Genomic DNA, 17034 nt, shown 5'->3' with positions numbered 1-17034 from the left:
AGGCTCGCAGCCATAAAAAAGGATGAGTTTGTGTCCTTTGTAGGGACATGGATGCAGCTGGAAACCATCATTCTCAGCAAACTATCGCAAGAACAGAAAACCAAACACCGCATGTTCTCACTCATAGGTGGGAATTGAACAATGAGATCACTTGGACTCAGGAAGGGGAACATCACACACTGGTGCCTATTATGGGGAGGGGGGAGCGGGGAGGGATGGCACTGGGAGTTATACCTGATGTAAATGACGAGTTGATGGGTGCTGACGAGTTGATGGGTGCAGCACACCAACATGGCACAGGTATACATATGTAACAAACCTGCACGTTGTGCACATGTACCCTAGAACTTAAAGTATAATAATAATAAATAAATAAATAAATAAATAAAGTTCATCTACAAAAATCCAACAGCTAACATTACACTTAATAATAAAAGACCAGGCCGGGCGCGGTGGCTCACGCCTGTAATCCCAGCACTTTGGGAGGCCGAGGCGGGCGGATCACAAAGTCAGGAGATCAAGACCACAGTGAAACCCCATCTCTACTAAAAATACAAAAAATTAGCCGGGCGCGGTGGCCGGCACCTGCAGTCCCAGCTACTCAGGAGGCTGAGGCAGGAGAATGGCATGAACCCGGGAGGCGGAGCTTGCAGCGAGCCGAGATCGCGCCACTGCACTCCAGCCTGGGCAACAGAGCGAGACTCTGTCTCAAAAATAAAATAAAATAAAATAAAATAAAATAAAATAAAATAAAATAAATAATAATAATAAAAGACCAGATGCTTTTGGGGGTGATGAAAATAACTTAAATCTTGATTGTGGTGGCAGTTATATGACTATAGATTACAAAAATTCATACTGTACAATTCAAATTAGTGGATTTTATTGTATGTAAATTATATCAATAAAGCTGATTTTTTTAAACTGTCAAAAAAAAAGATCTTTAGGCTCTGTAGTGATATGCTCTTATTCATTCCAAATATTCATAATTTGTGTCTACTTCCAATTTTTCTTGAGCAGTCAAGCTAGAAGTTTATCAGTTTTTAAAAATAAAGCAACTTGTTTCATTTACCTTTTCTATTGGTTACCTTCCATTATTTACTGTATTTCTAGTTTAAGATGAAAGCTTACATGAATTACTTTAGACTTTTTTCTAATATAAACACTTAAAGCTATAAGCTTTTCTCCAAGCACTGCTTTAGCTGTATACCAAAAATTTTGATATATAGAGTTTTCATTTTTATTCAGTTAATATAAATATATATATATATATATATATTTTTTTTTTTTTTTTTTTTTTTTTTTTTTTTTTGAGACAGAGTCTCTCTCTGTCGCCCAGGCTGGAGTGCAGTGGCCGGATCTCAGCTCACTGCAAGCTCCACCTCCCGGGTTTACGCCATTCTCCTGCCTCAGCCTCCCCAGTAGCTGGGACTACAGATGCCCGCCACCTCGCCCGGCTAGTTTTTTGTATTTTTTAGTAGAGACGGGGTTTCACCGTGTTAGCCAGGATGGTCTCGATCTCTCGACCTCGTGATCCGCCCGTCTCGGCCTCCCAAAGTGCTGGGATTACGGGCTTGAGCCACCACGCCCAGCCGTCAGTTAAAAATATTTTATAACATTCTTTGTGATTTCTTAAATTCATGAATTCTTTGGAAGTATATGATCTAATTTCCACATATTTTCGGAACTTCCAGGTATCTTCCTCTTAATGAATTTAACTTCATTGTGATGTGAGGATGCACTTTGATACTAATCCTTTTAAATCTAGTGACACTGGTTTTATGGCTTGTCTTGGCAAATGTTCCATGCAAACTTGAAAATAATATGTAGTTTGTCAGTTTTTGGGTCAAGTCTGATCAGAGTTCTGATGATTAACTTTATGTATAATAGCCTGGCTGAGTCACAGTGCCCAGATATTTGGTCAAATGTTAGTCTGGATGCTTCTGTGGGAAACATCACTTTTGTTTTCTATGAAATTAACATTTGAATCAGTGGACTTTGAATTAAGCAGATCACCCTTCATAACGTGAGCAGGCTGATGTATCCAGTTAGCTGAAGGCCTTAATAGAACAAAGACTAGCCTCTTCCAAGCAAGTAAGAGTTTTGCGGGGAGACTGCCTGTGGACCTGAAAGACGACTCTTCCCTGAGTCTCCAGCCTGCCAGCCTACCCTACAGCTTTTGGATTTGCCAAGCCCCTACAGTCACGAATCAATTCCTTAAATGTTGATAGATAGGTAGGTAGGTAGGTAGGTAGGTAGGTAGATAGATAGATAGATAGATAGATAGATAGATAGATAGATAGATAGATAGATAGATAGATAGATAGATAGATGGATGATAGATCGATCCTGTTGGTTCTGTTTCTCTGGAGAACTCTAATATAAGCATTGTTCCCTTTTTCTGTATAATTGACATTTTTTGTCGGCTTGTTTTACCAGTCACTAAAGGAAGAGTGTTTATCTTCAACTATAATTGTAGATAGCCTCTTTCCGTTTCAACTTTTTTGCTTTATTAATTTTAAAACGCTATCATACCCATTTAGGATTGCTACGTTCCTTGATTCCTTTACCATTCTGAAATATCCTTCTTAATTCCTAGTAAAGGTTCTATTTCAAATTATGTTTTTTCTTGCTGTTAATAGTGTTTTATCATTTTCTATCCTTTTACTTTTGCTTTATAGGAATATTTATGTTTAACCTAGTTTTCTTATAAACAAAATAGCTTTAGCTATTTTTATCCAGTCCAACAGTCTCTGCCTTTTAATTGGACTGTTTAGACCACTTATGTTTAATTTGATTATTGACAGGTTTTGGTTTAAATATATCATCTAACTATTACCTTTCTATATATTATATAGATATTTTGTTCCTTTTTTTCCCACCCTCTTTTAGGTTTATTAAGTTTTGGGATTTTTTTTAACCTCCGCTCTTGGATTATTAGCTATACCTCCTAGTTTTACTGTTTTAATGGTTCTTCTAAGGTTTCAATATATATCCTTAACTACCCTAGTCTACCTTCATAAAATATTACGTTACTTCAGTTATAATGTGAACCTTAGAACAACAGCCTTCCATTTTCCCTTCCTTTCGTTTGTGCCATTGTCATCATGATTTCTATATATGCTTCAAATCCAACAATGCATTATTATTATTACTACTATTACTACTATTTTAAATATTCAATTGTCTTCTCGAGACAATTGAAAAATAAGAAAAATCTTTTGCTTTAGCCCATATTTACCATTTCCAATATTCTTTATTGCTCTGTATATGTCCAGGTTTCTATCTGGTATCATTTCTCTTTTTGTATTTTTGAAAGTGTAGGTCTATAGGCAACAAATTCTCTCAGTTTCCATTTGCCTGAAAAAGTCTATTTCATCTTCATTTCTAAATAATATTTTTGCTAGATAAAGAATGGTAGATTGATGCTTTTTTTCTCTCTCTCAGCAGTTTAAATATTATTTCATTATCTCCAGCTTGATGAGAAGTCTGTGAAAGCAGAAGAAAATTATATTCATTATAACAAACCTTACTGCAGCCCCAGCTGAAACCCTCATTGCAGTGTTTTGAGAGTCCCTGAGCCAGAGGGCCTAGCTAAACTGCACCTAGTTCCTGACCAAATGGAAACAATGAGATAATAAATGTTAAATCAAACCCACTAAGTTTAGGGATAATTTGTTTTGCCACAATAGATCTCTAATTCAGAGAATATCCTAAAAACTTCCACAAAAACAAAAATTAGTTACATGCAGAGTGCCAGGAGGAAAGCATTAGACTTCTCTATAGATGTTCTTAAAATTGTGAAAGAAAATTAATTTCAATATACAATTTGGACCAAATTATTGATCAAATGTCAGAGTAAAACACATTATCAGGCATGTAGGGACTGGAACAAATGATCTCCCATGTATTATTTTTCAGGAAGCTACTGAAGGATGTATTTCACTAAAATAAGAACATAGGCCGGACATGCTGGCTCACACCTGTAATCCCAATACTTCAGGAGGCCGAGGTGGGCAGATGGCCTGAGCTCAGGAGTTTGAGATCAGCCTGAGCAACATAGTGAGACCCCATATCTACAAAAAATACAAAAATTAGCTGGGTGTGATGGCACGACCATGTAGTCCCAGTTACTCGGGCGGCTGAGGTAGGAGAATCACTTGAGCCGGGAGGTTAAGGCTGCAGTGAGTTCACGCCACTACACTCCAGCCTGAGTAACAGAGTGAGATCTTGTCTCAAATCAATAAATAAATAGAAAGAAAACAAATCAGATGAGGGGAAGGCCTGGGATTCAGGAAAAAGTGAATCCAAACCAAGAGAATTCTAGTAATAAAAGCAAAGGGAGGCCAGGCGTGGTGGCTCACGTCTGTAATACCAGCACTTTGGGAGGCTCAGGTGGGCGGGTTACTTGACGTCAGAAGTTCGAGGCCAGCCTGGCCAACATGGTGAAACCCTTTCTCTACTAAAAATACAAAAATTAGCCAGGCGTGGTGGCATGTACCTATAATCTCAGCTACTTGGGAGGCTGAGGTGGGAGAATTGCTTGAACCCGGGAGTCGGAGGTTGCAATGAGCTGAGATCGTGCCACTGCACTCTAGCCTGGGCAACAGAGTGGGAGTCTGTCTCAAAACAATAAATAAATAAAACAAAATTTTTAAAACGTAAAGGGAAAACGCAAAATGGTAACTAAGCAGTAAGCACAACAGCCATCAACTTTGGAATAGGAGAGCTATAAAAGTATATGCCAAAACAGAAGTTAATACCCAAACATCCATCTCGAAAGTTTGAAAATAGTTGCCTCTGGGTGACAAGAGCTAGGTAAGGAAGGGAGATGGTGGTGAGCAGGGGCTTCCTATCTCACCTACCTATAGGGAAATTTTGGTTTTTTTTTTATTTTTGAGACGGAGTCTCACTCTGTAGCCCAGACTAGGGTACAGTGGCGCGATCTTGGCTCACTGCAACCTCTGTCTCCCGGGTCAGGCAATTCTCCTGCCTGAGCCTCCTGAGTAACTGGGATTACAGGATTGCGCCACCATGCCTGGCTAATTTTTGTATTTTTAGTAGAGATGGGGTTTCACCATGTTGGCCACGCTGGTCTTGAACTCCTGACCTTGTGATCCACCCACCTCGGCCTCCCAAAGTGCTGGGATTACAGGTGTGAGCCATCACGCTTGGCCCCTATGGGGAAATTCTATCTCAATTCCAACCAGGTCTTCCCCATACTCGCTATTTCTCCAAAAATAATTTATTTCCTGGATCACAGAACTGATGCGTCCATGAAGAGCTCTAACTTTATGCAGAATTAGTCCTAAGAATTCAAACATTGTTCTGCCTTATTTTACATTCACTTTATTCTCAGACAAGCATACTCCTAAGGGCACTGTTTCTTCATTGCTGTAGAATATTCCAGCAACTGACACACACTGCACCAATCATGATAACCAAGAGAAATGGAATATGATGATCGGCCAGACCTGGAGACCCTAAGAAGTGAAAAGAACCTCCATAGCCACTGGAACGTATGGAGCCATGAGTGTGCAATTTGACTAAATCGTGCTGACACTCCAAGCAAGCCACACAAGCCTGATGCTTTACCTGTCATCACGGATCACTCTCCCCTTCCTGAGAGTGGTGTAAGAACTATTCATTATAGTCCTGAGGGGAAAAAGAAACTGTCCTTAAATAGGTGGAGAGTACATTTTGGGAGGGACTATAACTGGGTTATTCAAAACTAGAGTCTTTGGAATCCTCTATTCTTCTTTTTCTTGAGACAGGGTCTCACTTTGTCACCCAGGCTGGAGTGCAGTGGCAAGATCTCGGCTCACAGCAGCCTTGACCTCCCGGGCTCAAGCAATTCTCCCGCTTCAGTCTCCTTAGTAGCTAGGACTACAGGTGTGTGCCACCACACCAGGCTAGTTTTTAACTTTTAGTAGAGACAGGGTGTTTGTTGCCCAGGCTGGTCTCAAACTCTGGGGCTCAAGTGATCCTACCGCCTCAGCCTCCCAAAGTTTTGGGATTATAGGCATGAGCCCCCATGCCAGGCCAGAATCCTCTATTGTAACCTAAACAATGAGCATGAAATAGCATGAGGGGCTTACAGGACTGAGAGCCATCACAGCTGAATGCAGGAATTAGGTACCCTGGGGTAGCTTAAACCTCCACTCCCCTCTGTTGCGCTGGTCTTTGCCAGAGGTGGGTCCCCTGGTAAATGCAGAGGACATTCGTTGCCTTCGGCTGCACATTTAGAGAAATTACTTCCCTCCAAATGTTCATGGTCTGGTTGAAATAGTATTTTTAGGTGCCTGCCTCCCAAAAAAAGAGGCAAAATGATCATGTCCTATCTATCGGTACACTGGTATAGCCAGGAAGTCAGAAAATGAACACAATTGGCCTGTGGGTTGCTTCCTTTGAAGACTAAAGGAACGGCTGAAGAATCAATCCAATGGTGGTATTCTGGCCCTAGCTTTCTGCTGGGACCACTGCCGTGGCTCCTGCTTCCTGGTTCTCTAGGAAATAACTTCTTGCCTACTTTAGAGCATGGTTCTTAAGGTTCCCATTGGGTCTGTAATCCTCCAGAATCTTTCCAATACATTTCTTTGCTTAAGTTGGGTTCTACTTCTTGGAACCTAAGAACTCTAACTAATACAGTGGTTAACTGTGGACTGTAGTAAATCGAATACACCTGTTCCTGTTCTGTCAATGCTATGCGTAATTTTGTTTCTATATTGAAAAATTATCATAAGTAATTCTCAGTTGTCATGAGCTCTCTTAGGAATCAGGCTAATAGTCTTCTGTTTCCCTGTTAACACCACTAACAATAATATGTTGATGTGTCTACTCCAGCTCGATGCCATCAAGTAGTGCAATGGAATTTAAACCGATGGCCTAAACTAGAGCCAAATATTATAATTACCCATTACGTTGGTAATATATTGATTAGGGAGGATAGGAACATGGAAGACATGGTGTGGGTTATTTCATAAAACAAACCAAGGAGTAGTGTAAGTTAAAAGCACAGGAAACAATTAACAAGGGACAATACAACGTAAAACCCAAGTTACTCAAAATGGTGACTAATTTTGAATAATATCCTATATTTCTTCTAGTGTTTCCCTGCCCCTACTTTTTTTCTTTTTTTTTTTTTTTTTTTTTTTTGAGATGGCGTCTTGCTCTGTCGCCCAGGCTGGAGTGCAGTGGCACAATCTCAGCTCACTGCAACTTCTGCCTCCCGGGTTCAAGTGATTCTGCCTCAGCCTCCCAAGTAGCTGGAACTACAGGCACACATCACCACACCTGGATAATTTTTGTGTTATTTTTAGTAGGGATGGGGTTTCGCCATGTTAGCCAGGATGGTCTTGATCTCCTGACCTTGTGATCCGCCCACCTTGGGTCCCCAAAGTGCTGGGATTACAGGCATGAGGCAGCAGCCTGGTCCCCTACTTCTTCTGACACTGGCTGCTGTTAAAATCTGGAGTCGCAGTCCTACTTCACCTGGATCGACAAGGTTGCTAAATGCACGAACTCAACACTGATCCTTTTCGTGGAAAAATGACACTAGCTACAATATGTCTGCTATCTCCTGTGGGGCCATCTGGGGCAAATTATTGTCCACCCCTTTTCCCACCATGCTTGGGTTGGGCTAAATGTGAGGACCAATATGGACTCAAGTTATTATAACATCTGGTTATACAATAGGACATAGTCAATGGGCAAGAGCTGCGTCAATATTCAATGGTGGAAGGGACCGAGCCATTCTGTTTTGGTAACTGGCAACTCACTTTTTCTGAAAATAAAGTGTCAGTGATAATTGGGATATATAAATCTCAAGTCAACCTCCCGCTGACTGTTCCATGGATTGTTAAGAATTACACTGTGGTGAGCTAATAAATACTAAAGCCTAAAGCAAATGTTTCTGTGAATAACAGGGGAACATTTAGTAAGTGTCCACTGGTCTCCTGAGTGGAGGAGAAAGGATTTCGCTTGATCATTATCCCACTCCCCACTCCCAGAAGCACTGCAGCCCCACTTGAGGCAGATGCCCTCCCCACACACTTCACTGCTTCCCAGGGATTCCCTGCACAGAGAAAATTGATTCTCAGATATGTTCTGGGTTACTCAGTAAATGGGCTATGAAAGTCGTTAAATTAATTTCTCATATTTGTTACATTTACAAACAAAAATATCAACAGAGCAAACAAAACTTAAGATTCTAAGAAGGCTGGGGAGTTGAGCCACTAGTGTGTGCGTGCTCTGTTTCCTCTTCCTGTGTACAGATTAGGATGTGACAGAGCCTTAATTTAAAGTTTGAAACTATAATCCTCATTTCCACAAGAATTTGGAGTAGTAAGGAACCTGAGCTCAGCAAAGGAGGTTGCGGACGAGCCTCCAGTCTTTGGTGAGCCTCTTGTCTTCCTGTGGACTTCACCACCTCACCTGCCTTTGCTATCCTGGGTTACCATGTTTAGACTCCACTCTAGCTCAGCACCCTCTGGTCTTGGGTAGGTATCAAAAATTAAATCTTTTTGTCTAGCCTCGGTTTCACACCTCCTTCCTTATATCTTTCCTATAACATCCAATAAGAGGATATCCTGCTTTCCTCCCTAGGCTAGATCAACTTTCCATGGGCACCACCATGTCTAAATGTCAGCAGGGCACTTCCAGCCTTCCTCAGTTTGTAACAGGCCATTATAGTGCATGGTCTTTTAAATCTGCAATAGGTACACCAGGGGTGACCCCCAATTTTAATTTCCCCTTTGTGGATCCTGGAACTATGATATCCTGAAACATTTAAAGGAGGATTGTTTCATGCATACATGGAAAGATTAGGTTCTGACACAAGTTGCCAAGAATGTAACCAAAACCTCACTAAAGATGTTGAGAGAACCACTGGGAAGTCCTGTCAATTTCCTGTTCAAGTGTGACCCACTAAGACCATACCCTGTCCCCGTCTCACAACAGCTAAAGACCAAATAATTGACTTCCTCTTCCTCGGCCCCTAGAGTCACCTAAAATTGCCTTGAGTAGAGTTCCAACAAGTGTCCTGGTGTTCCACTTTCAAAGATGCCAACCGGAGATGCCCAGAGCTTTGCTATAAAGTGCCTCTTAATCTCATATAAAACTCAGCCTCACCAAGACTCAAGTCACAGTCCGAGTGTCCTGGTGTGCTAGGGCACTTGCAGAGAATCTGCTGGTCTTGATTCACTGGTGGAGACAATCGGTGCCCAGATTAGAAACATGCCCTACCTGGGGTTTTAGAAAACGGGCTGGCAGTCATCTTTCCTCACACCTATCAGGCAGATGGTACCTGCCATGGTGTATTGTAAAGTTCTAAAAAATAAAAAAATTAGAACAAAGAAAAATTCAGCCTCAAAGCATTAGCACTGCAATCCTCAAGCCATTAAGAAGGCACGCCCTAGAAATAATTAGAATATTTTTCCGTCTAGAAAAGGCAGAATATGGCCGGGAATTGTGGTTCATACCTGTAATCCCAGTATTTTGGGAGGCCGAGGCAGGTGGATCACCTGAGGTCAGGAGTTCAAGACCAGCCTGATTAACATGGTGAAACCCCATCTCCACTAAAGATACAAAATTCACTGAGCATGGTGGTGCACACTTGTAATCCCAGCTACTTGGGAGGCTGAGGCAGGAGAATTGCTTGAATCCAGGAGGCGGAGGTTGTAGGGAGCCGAGATCATGCCATTGCACTCCAACCTGGGCAACAAGAGTGAAACTCCGCCTAAAGAAAATAAAAGAAAGAAAAGGCAGAATATTTGAATATTTTAGAACGACTGAAAATAAGTTAAGTCTCTTCTCAGATAACTATAGACTGCAGAAGGCCAGGTGAGAAAGGAATTGTTTGTATTTCAAAAAAAATATCTTAGTCGACTAAGAAGCATTAAGAAGATACATTCTATATACATAAAGAGAAACTAGAGAAAGAGGAAAATTAAAGATTTGGGGACTAGGTTATGATAAAACCAACTTAGAGAATCACTTGGATTTATGCATTGTAAACTTTGGTATAATATAATAATATGTTGGTAGGAAAGTGTTATATATTATAAAAGGAAGCTCAAAGAAGACAGAGAATAAATTTTAAAGGCTTTAATGTCATTACTATTGACTAAACTAAATTGTAATGACATACATGAAGCTATGTGGGTTCTAATATTCTCAGAAATTGAATAGTAGAAGACAGCATTGGGTGCCATCCAGAACTTGTGCATATGAACCTTCTGCGTGTAATGTTGCACCTGGTCACTACGTAATGATCAGATAGTGGCTAAATGAGATTTTCATACAGAACTGGGGAAATTCGTTTGCTTGATTTTCCCTTCACCCACGTTTCATAAGGTAGACTCAGAACAGTTTTCTACCATACTCAAAGGTTTATTATCACAAAAGAATAAAACCTCTTGGCTGAAAACTGCCACCTTCTAGGAAAACTGCCAGCTAGTTATACTGACAACCTCCCGGAACTGAAAACAAATTAATCATACATGATTTATGTAAAACAAAGTCTCACAGAATGAGCTATGAGGCGTGACTCTACAAGAAAATAATTTGATTACACATCTTAGTGGCATACTGTATAAGGATAAAAATAACTGCAAAGAAATCTTAAATTTTATTTAATAATTTTGTCAGATAAATTAGTAATTAGATTAATTTGTTTGAAATCAAGCTTTCAAGTAGAAGGAAAGAGAAGGAAAATAATAAAATTGAAATGCTTTAATTGGGAATCATACTGTCAGAACTGAATTAGAAATATCAATAGAAACCTATGCTTTTTAAAAGAAAAAAAAGAGTATATGTTTTTCCAATTCTGTCCGTTAAAACGAACTAGTAACAAGGGCTTAAGAGAATGAACCTAATATGTGCACTTAATGCTGAGATTATGGCATCTTTCCAGGATACCCTGGAGAAATGACTGACTCCAGGAGCCATTATGAGCCTGAGGCAACTTGCTGTATGTACCAAGAGGCAAGAAATAATTCAGATCAATGGGACTGTGTCAAAAGAACACAACAGGGCCCCCCACTGGCCAAAGTGTGTCAATTTGAGCAGCAAAAATAATTATTGCAGTCGATTAAATCACATTCAATCTATAAGAGGCCAAGAGTCCCTAATGATACGCACGAGAAAATTTTGCTTAAAATTGAGTAAAGATGGTGAATTGAATAGAGTGTATTACTTTTGGATCCTTTATTCAAACATCCTATTATTTTGACACATTTATCAGTGAAAAATACAGAATTTAGTAAATACTAAATACAAAGTTAGAAAGCATTTTCTGAGGCCGGGTGTGGATCTCATGCCTGTAATCTCAGCACTTTGGGAGGCCAAAGTGGGAGGAAAGCTTGAGCACAGGGAGGTGGAGGCTGTAGTGAACTGTGATCGTGCACTCCACTCCAGCCTGGGAGACAGAGTGTGAGACACTGTCTCAAAAAACAAACAAAACAAAACAAAACAAAAACAAGCAAGCAAACACAGTCTGGCTTGAGGGAGGATGCCAGTATGTGATCATAAATTGGACAAAATCATTCAAGATAGCCACATTTCAATCAGATCAAATTTCAAATTTTCAAATAGCTATAAGCATTTTATGTTCTTAAAAATATGAGAAAATTGCAAGATATCATTAAATTCAAAGGTTTCCAAAACCTGTTTGAAACATATTTGCATGTCTTAAAACCTTTTGTGAAGTTTAGCTGTATTTAGAGAAGTAAAAATGTATTTACATATCTCGAGTCAAATTACAAAATCCAAGCGATCAGGGCAAAGTGGAAGCAAGCAACCCCAACCTCCCCGCATGGAAATAGAGAGTGTGCGCTGGTCACATCCAGGGACGTGCTCCATGCAATCCACAAATTTAGATCTGCTCCTGACTATATTATATTGACCATATAAAAATTAAAGTAGCTTTATATGTACTTTACTGATATAGAAACAAGTCTATGTTATATTGCTAAGTATAAAATTCAAATTTCAGAATGTCAATAGTATAATCCCACTGAAGTAAAAAAAAAAAAAAAAAAAAAAAAAAAAAGATGTTTTTCAAGTTTGACTATAATCTTTGTATGGGAATTTTTAGTAAAGTGTATATATTCATCTACAGCTTAACTTTTTAGTCTTAAAAAAGGCAAAAATGAAATTTCGACTATGAAATGCACGGTTGTAACCAGCAATACCAATCTTGCGCGGTTGCAATACTCTTTGCACTCTTTGCACTGTAACCTCTGGAATCCACTGTAACCTCTGTAACCTCTGGAATCCACTGTAACCTCTGGAATCCGCTGTAACCGGAGATCGCTTAACCGGGCAGTCGCCTGCCAGGACTCGGGCGGCGGTCAAGGGTGCGCAGGCGCAAGCGCCGCCGCCGTCGGTGGGGTTCTGTGCGCGGTTGAGACTGCTGTTGAGTTTCACCGCCTTTTAAGACTGACTTCCAAAAGACGACTTGATGACTCTAAAGAAAAAGGAAAATTTGTTGCGTACGCAGAAGGGCAGGCTGGGCGCACTCTGAGCGTCTTTCGGGGACCGACGGCCTCGCCCACGTGCTTCCGGGCACCAGAGGGCTGAAACCCCGTGCGCTAGGAAACGCACAAACGCCCCAGCGGGTGAGACCACTGGCAGCCAGGAGGCGGCGAGGGTGGCTTGTCTTCCAGAGACTGGAGAATCAAGAAAGGCAGAGCCACCTCCTCGGCCCCAGCGCAGCAAGTGCAGGAGGCAGGGAGGCCGCAGCGTCCCGCGGTCCCTGGTACCCGTGAAACCCGGTGCGCGCCCAGGGAGCTGGGGCGGCTCAGGCCCAGCGTGCCCAGAAAGCCAACCACGCTGGTCAGGAGGACGCTCTCCCACGATCCGCGATCCTCAGGCTCTGATTAAAGTCCAGTTAAAAGGAGCTATCCGTTCTGGTATCTGTTGTTACTCTTGTGATAAATATGATGTTTGATACGGAAGTATCTTTACAGTCATGCTGCCAATCAAAGAACAAAACACGTAAAGCCTGTGCGCTAAGAACAGGAGAGCATTTCGCTCCTCAGGAGGTGCAGTTTCTCTTCCTTTGTTTCATATGTAATTCCAAGGAGAATTCCCTGTTATCAACACATTTTGCTCTTTGCCTTTGTTTAGGGGATGACATAGGCTCATTGCATTTGATCAGATTAGTGTTAACCCCCCCACCCACGTTTTTACTGTATACTCTACCAGTAATACAGCAGGATTTTATATCTTTAACCTCAAAATTCAAGAGCAGAAAAATACTCACATTTTATGTTAGTTTAACGTGAAAACGAGTTACTTCAGCCCTGACAGGATAGTTTTAAACCAATACTTCCTAACAAATCTGTTTCTTATTCGTATAAGCCCATACACATGGTTTTTTAAATGAGTTTTATAAATAATAATTAGCATTGAGGCCCTGATCTAAGTATTTGAAACTCTGTTACTCTTCACAACAATCCTGAGGTGGGCATATTTTCCTCATTTTGCAGATAAGGAAACAAGCACTGGGATGGTAAGAAACCTAGGCCATCTGGCCCCTAAGAGCCTTTTACCACCATGCTTAAAGCTTTACCCACTTTTGAGATCCAAAATATTACGTAGTGCACACATATTTGGTAACCAAATCAGGATTAAACATTAAACTTCAGGGCCGAGCACAGTGCCCTGTAATCCTAGCATTTTGGGAAGCTGAGGCGGGCAGATTACTTGACCTCAGGAGTTCAAGACCAGCCTGGACAGCGTGGTACAACCCCATCTCTATAAAAAAATACAAAAATTAGTTGGGTGTGGTGGTGTGTGCCTGTGGTCCCAGCTACTCAGGAGGCTGAGGTGGGAGGATCGCTTGAGCTGAGGAGGCAGAGGTTGCAGTGAGCCAAGATCACACCACTGCACTCCAGCCTGGGTGACATAGCGAGACACTGTCTCAAAAAGAAAAAAACAAAAGTAAAGTAAGAACATAATAAGAAATATGTTTGGCACTGTTACAGGGGATAAAAAATAAATAGGGTGATAGATCCTGCTTTCAGGGTAAGTGCAATTTGCTGAGTAAAATAAATATTTTAAGATACCTTGGCCGGGCGCGGTGGCTCAAGCCTGTAATCCCAGCACTTTGGGAGGCCGAGGCGGGCGGATCACGAGGTCAGGAGATCGAGACCATCCTGGCTAACATGGTGAAACCCCGTCTCTACTAAAAATACAAAAAACTAGCCGGGCGTGGTGGCGGGCGCCTGTAGTCCCAGCTACTTGGAGGCTGAGGCAGGAGAATGGCCTGAACCTGGGAGGCGGAGCTTGCAGTGAGCCGAGATCGCGCCACTGCACTCCAGCCTGGGTGACACAGCGCGAGACTCCGTCTCAAAAAAAAAAAAAAAAAAAAAAAAAAAAAAAAGATACCTTAAAAAAGAAAACAAAGGCTGTTGTAAATTGGATATTCAATTATTTGGGGTTTATAAATACACAGAATGCCACATTTTCACCAATACCTTATGTTTTGTGTAAAGATTAAAACCAACTTTGAAAATGAATTGTTTATGCGATTATCTTAAAAATAAAGATTATATAATAAGCCACATTATCTTGCATTATGTGACTTATCTGGGGGGTAAAGTCACTCTCATTCTACTAATATTCACAGTACTATTATATAATCATTTCAGAGCCCTGAATTATAATCCCAACTGTGTGACAGTTACTGAGTAAATTTTGCAATGTAGATTTATTATAGAATATAAGTGTATTACTTTATTTTTCTCTATTCATTGGCATCCTTTTATATTTAGGGTTTGACACGATTGCACACAACAATCTTTCTACTAAAATATTCCATAGAGTTTGCCAGGGATGGTGGCTCACGCCTTAATCCAAGCACTTTGGGAGGCTGAGGCAAGTGGATCACCTGGGGTCAGGAGTTCGAGACCAGCCTGGCCAACATGATGAAACCCTGTCTCTACTAAAAATACAAAAATTAGCTGGGCATGGTGGCACGTGCCTGTAATCCCAGCTACTCGGGAGCTGAGGCAGGAGAATCGCTTGAACCCAGGGAGTGGAGGTTGCAGTGAGCCAAGATCGTGCCATTGCACTCCAGCCTGGGCAACAGGAGCGAAACTCTGTCTCAAAAAAAAAAAAAAAAGATTGAGGCTCAAGCAGATTAAATATTATACACACACTAGATCACATACTAAGCCACACAGGTAGTACAGAATAGAAATCCTATTCCAGGGCTTCACAGACCTCAAATTGCTTCTGTAAATGGTTCATGTTCATTAATTTACCTTCTCAAAGTCAATATACTTCAAAAACATACAACTGCTATCATTAAAATGTGGTTACACATAACCTAGCACATAGGTGCTTTAGAAGAAGGGAACTTTACTATTTGAATTTTTTTTTTCCTCCGCTCTGTCGCCCAGGCTGGAGTGCAGTGGCACAATCTCGGCTCACTGCAAGCTCCGCCTCCCGGGTTCAGGTCATTCTTCCGCCTCAGCCTGCCCAGTAGCTGGGACTACAGGTGCCCGCCACCACGCCCGGCTAATTTTTTGTATTTTTAGTAGAGATGGTGTTTCACTGTGTTAGCTAGGATGGTCTCGATCTCCTGACCTCATGATCCACCTGCCTCGGCCTCCCAAAATGCTGGGATTACAGGCGTGAGCCACCGTGCCAGGCTACCATTTGATTTTTTAAAATATCCTAACGTGTGTGTGTGTGTGTGTGTGTGTGTGTGTGTGTGCGCGCGCGCGCGTTTCTCATGAATATGGTATTATTGGTCCTTTTTCCAAAGATATGGTATGAAAAATAATTTTTTGCTTAGAGTCAGAGTCTTGCTCTATCATCCAGCCGGGTGTGCAGTGGCACGATCATAGCTCACTGCAGCTTCAAACTCCTCAGTTCAAGTCTCCTCCCGCCCCAGCCTCCAAAGTAGCTAGAACTACAGGAGTGCGCCACCACACTCAGCTAACTTTATTATTATTTTTTGTAGAGGCAGGTCTCAAATTCTTGGCCTCAAGTGGTCCTTCCACCTCAGCCTCCTAAAGCACTGGTATTATAGGCATGACTCACTGCACTTGGTAGAAAATTAATTTTCATTATAAAAATCAGAAAGGGGCCGGGCGCGGTGGCTCAAGCCTGTGGTCCCAGCACTTTGGGAGGCCGAGACGGGCGGATCACGAGGTCAGGAGATCGAGACCATCCTGGCTAACACGGCGAAACCCCGTCTCTACTAAAAAATACAAAAAACTAGCCGGGCGAAGTGGCGGGCGCCTGTGGTCCCAGCTACTCGGGAGGCTGAGGCAGGAGAATGGCGTGAACCCGGGAGGCGGAGCTTGCAGTGAGCTGAGATCCGGCCACTGCACTCCAGCCTGGGCGACAGAGCCAGACTCAGTCTCAAAAAAAAAAAAAATAAATAAATAAAATAAAAATCAGAAAGGAAGAACTTGTTGTTTGATGGCCAATACCCTGAATTTCATTCCAACTTCTGGTTTTCTACATTATATGTAGGTACTAGTGATTTTGTGCCATTTTTATTTCTTCAGATTTTTCCTCTTCTACAATTCTCCCATATGTGTTACTATTTGAAGCCCTGATCACAGCTCTGAATCATTCTGTTCTTTTTTCTCCCCCAACTCTGATTCAAAACTTCTGTAACTCGTTCACTGCAAAGTCTAGAATCTCTCTTGCAAGTGAACTGACCGGGTGGGCCAAATCGCCTTGAAAGGGAAGGATTGTTACAAAGTCAGTATGTTGCTAAGACGTCTTGCTAATTTGCTGTGTAAGCTGCATAGACTGTCAGGGGATTCTCCTTTCCACTGATGAATTTAGGTGTGTGTTATGACCTGTATCAGTGATTCTATTTGGATTGATTAACGTTGCAATTTTTTATCCATATGAATGTTGCACCTAGTTTTTCCCTGTAATTGGTTAAACAAATGTCTGCTGTTTGCATTTCAACTCTCAGCCAATAACTGCTGGAAGTGATTTAATGCAGCTGGAGAATGACACTAACAATCATTATAGCCTGCAAAGTGTGAAACAATTTCATTG

General features: G+C 41.5%; 1 non-coding gene across 1 annotated transcript; it reads left to right on the top strand.

Annotated features, from left to right (window-relative positions):
* The first annotated feature begins 9127 nt into the window (after positions 1 to 9127).
* Positions 9128 to 9238, top strand: LOC112630868. The gene has a single exon (XR_003120996.1). It is a non-coding gene; the product is annotated as a small nucleolar RNA SNORA3/SNORA45 family (small nucleolar RNA).
* Positions 9239 to 17034: the final 7796 nt, after the last annotated feature.

The sequence above is a fragment of the Theropithecus gelada genome, chromosome 8 (assembly GCF_003255815.1).
Source record: "Theropithecus gelada isolate Dixy chromosome 8, Tgel_1.0, whole genome shotgun sequence".
NCBI lineage: Eukaryota > Metazoa > Chordata > Mammalia > Primates > Cercopithecidae > Theropithecus > Theropithecus gelada.
This window is presented reverse-complemented; position numbering and strand designations above follow the sequence as displayed.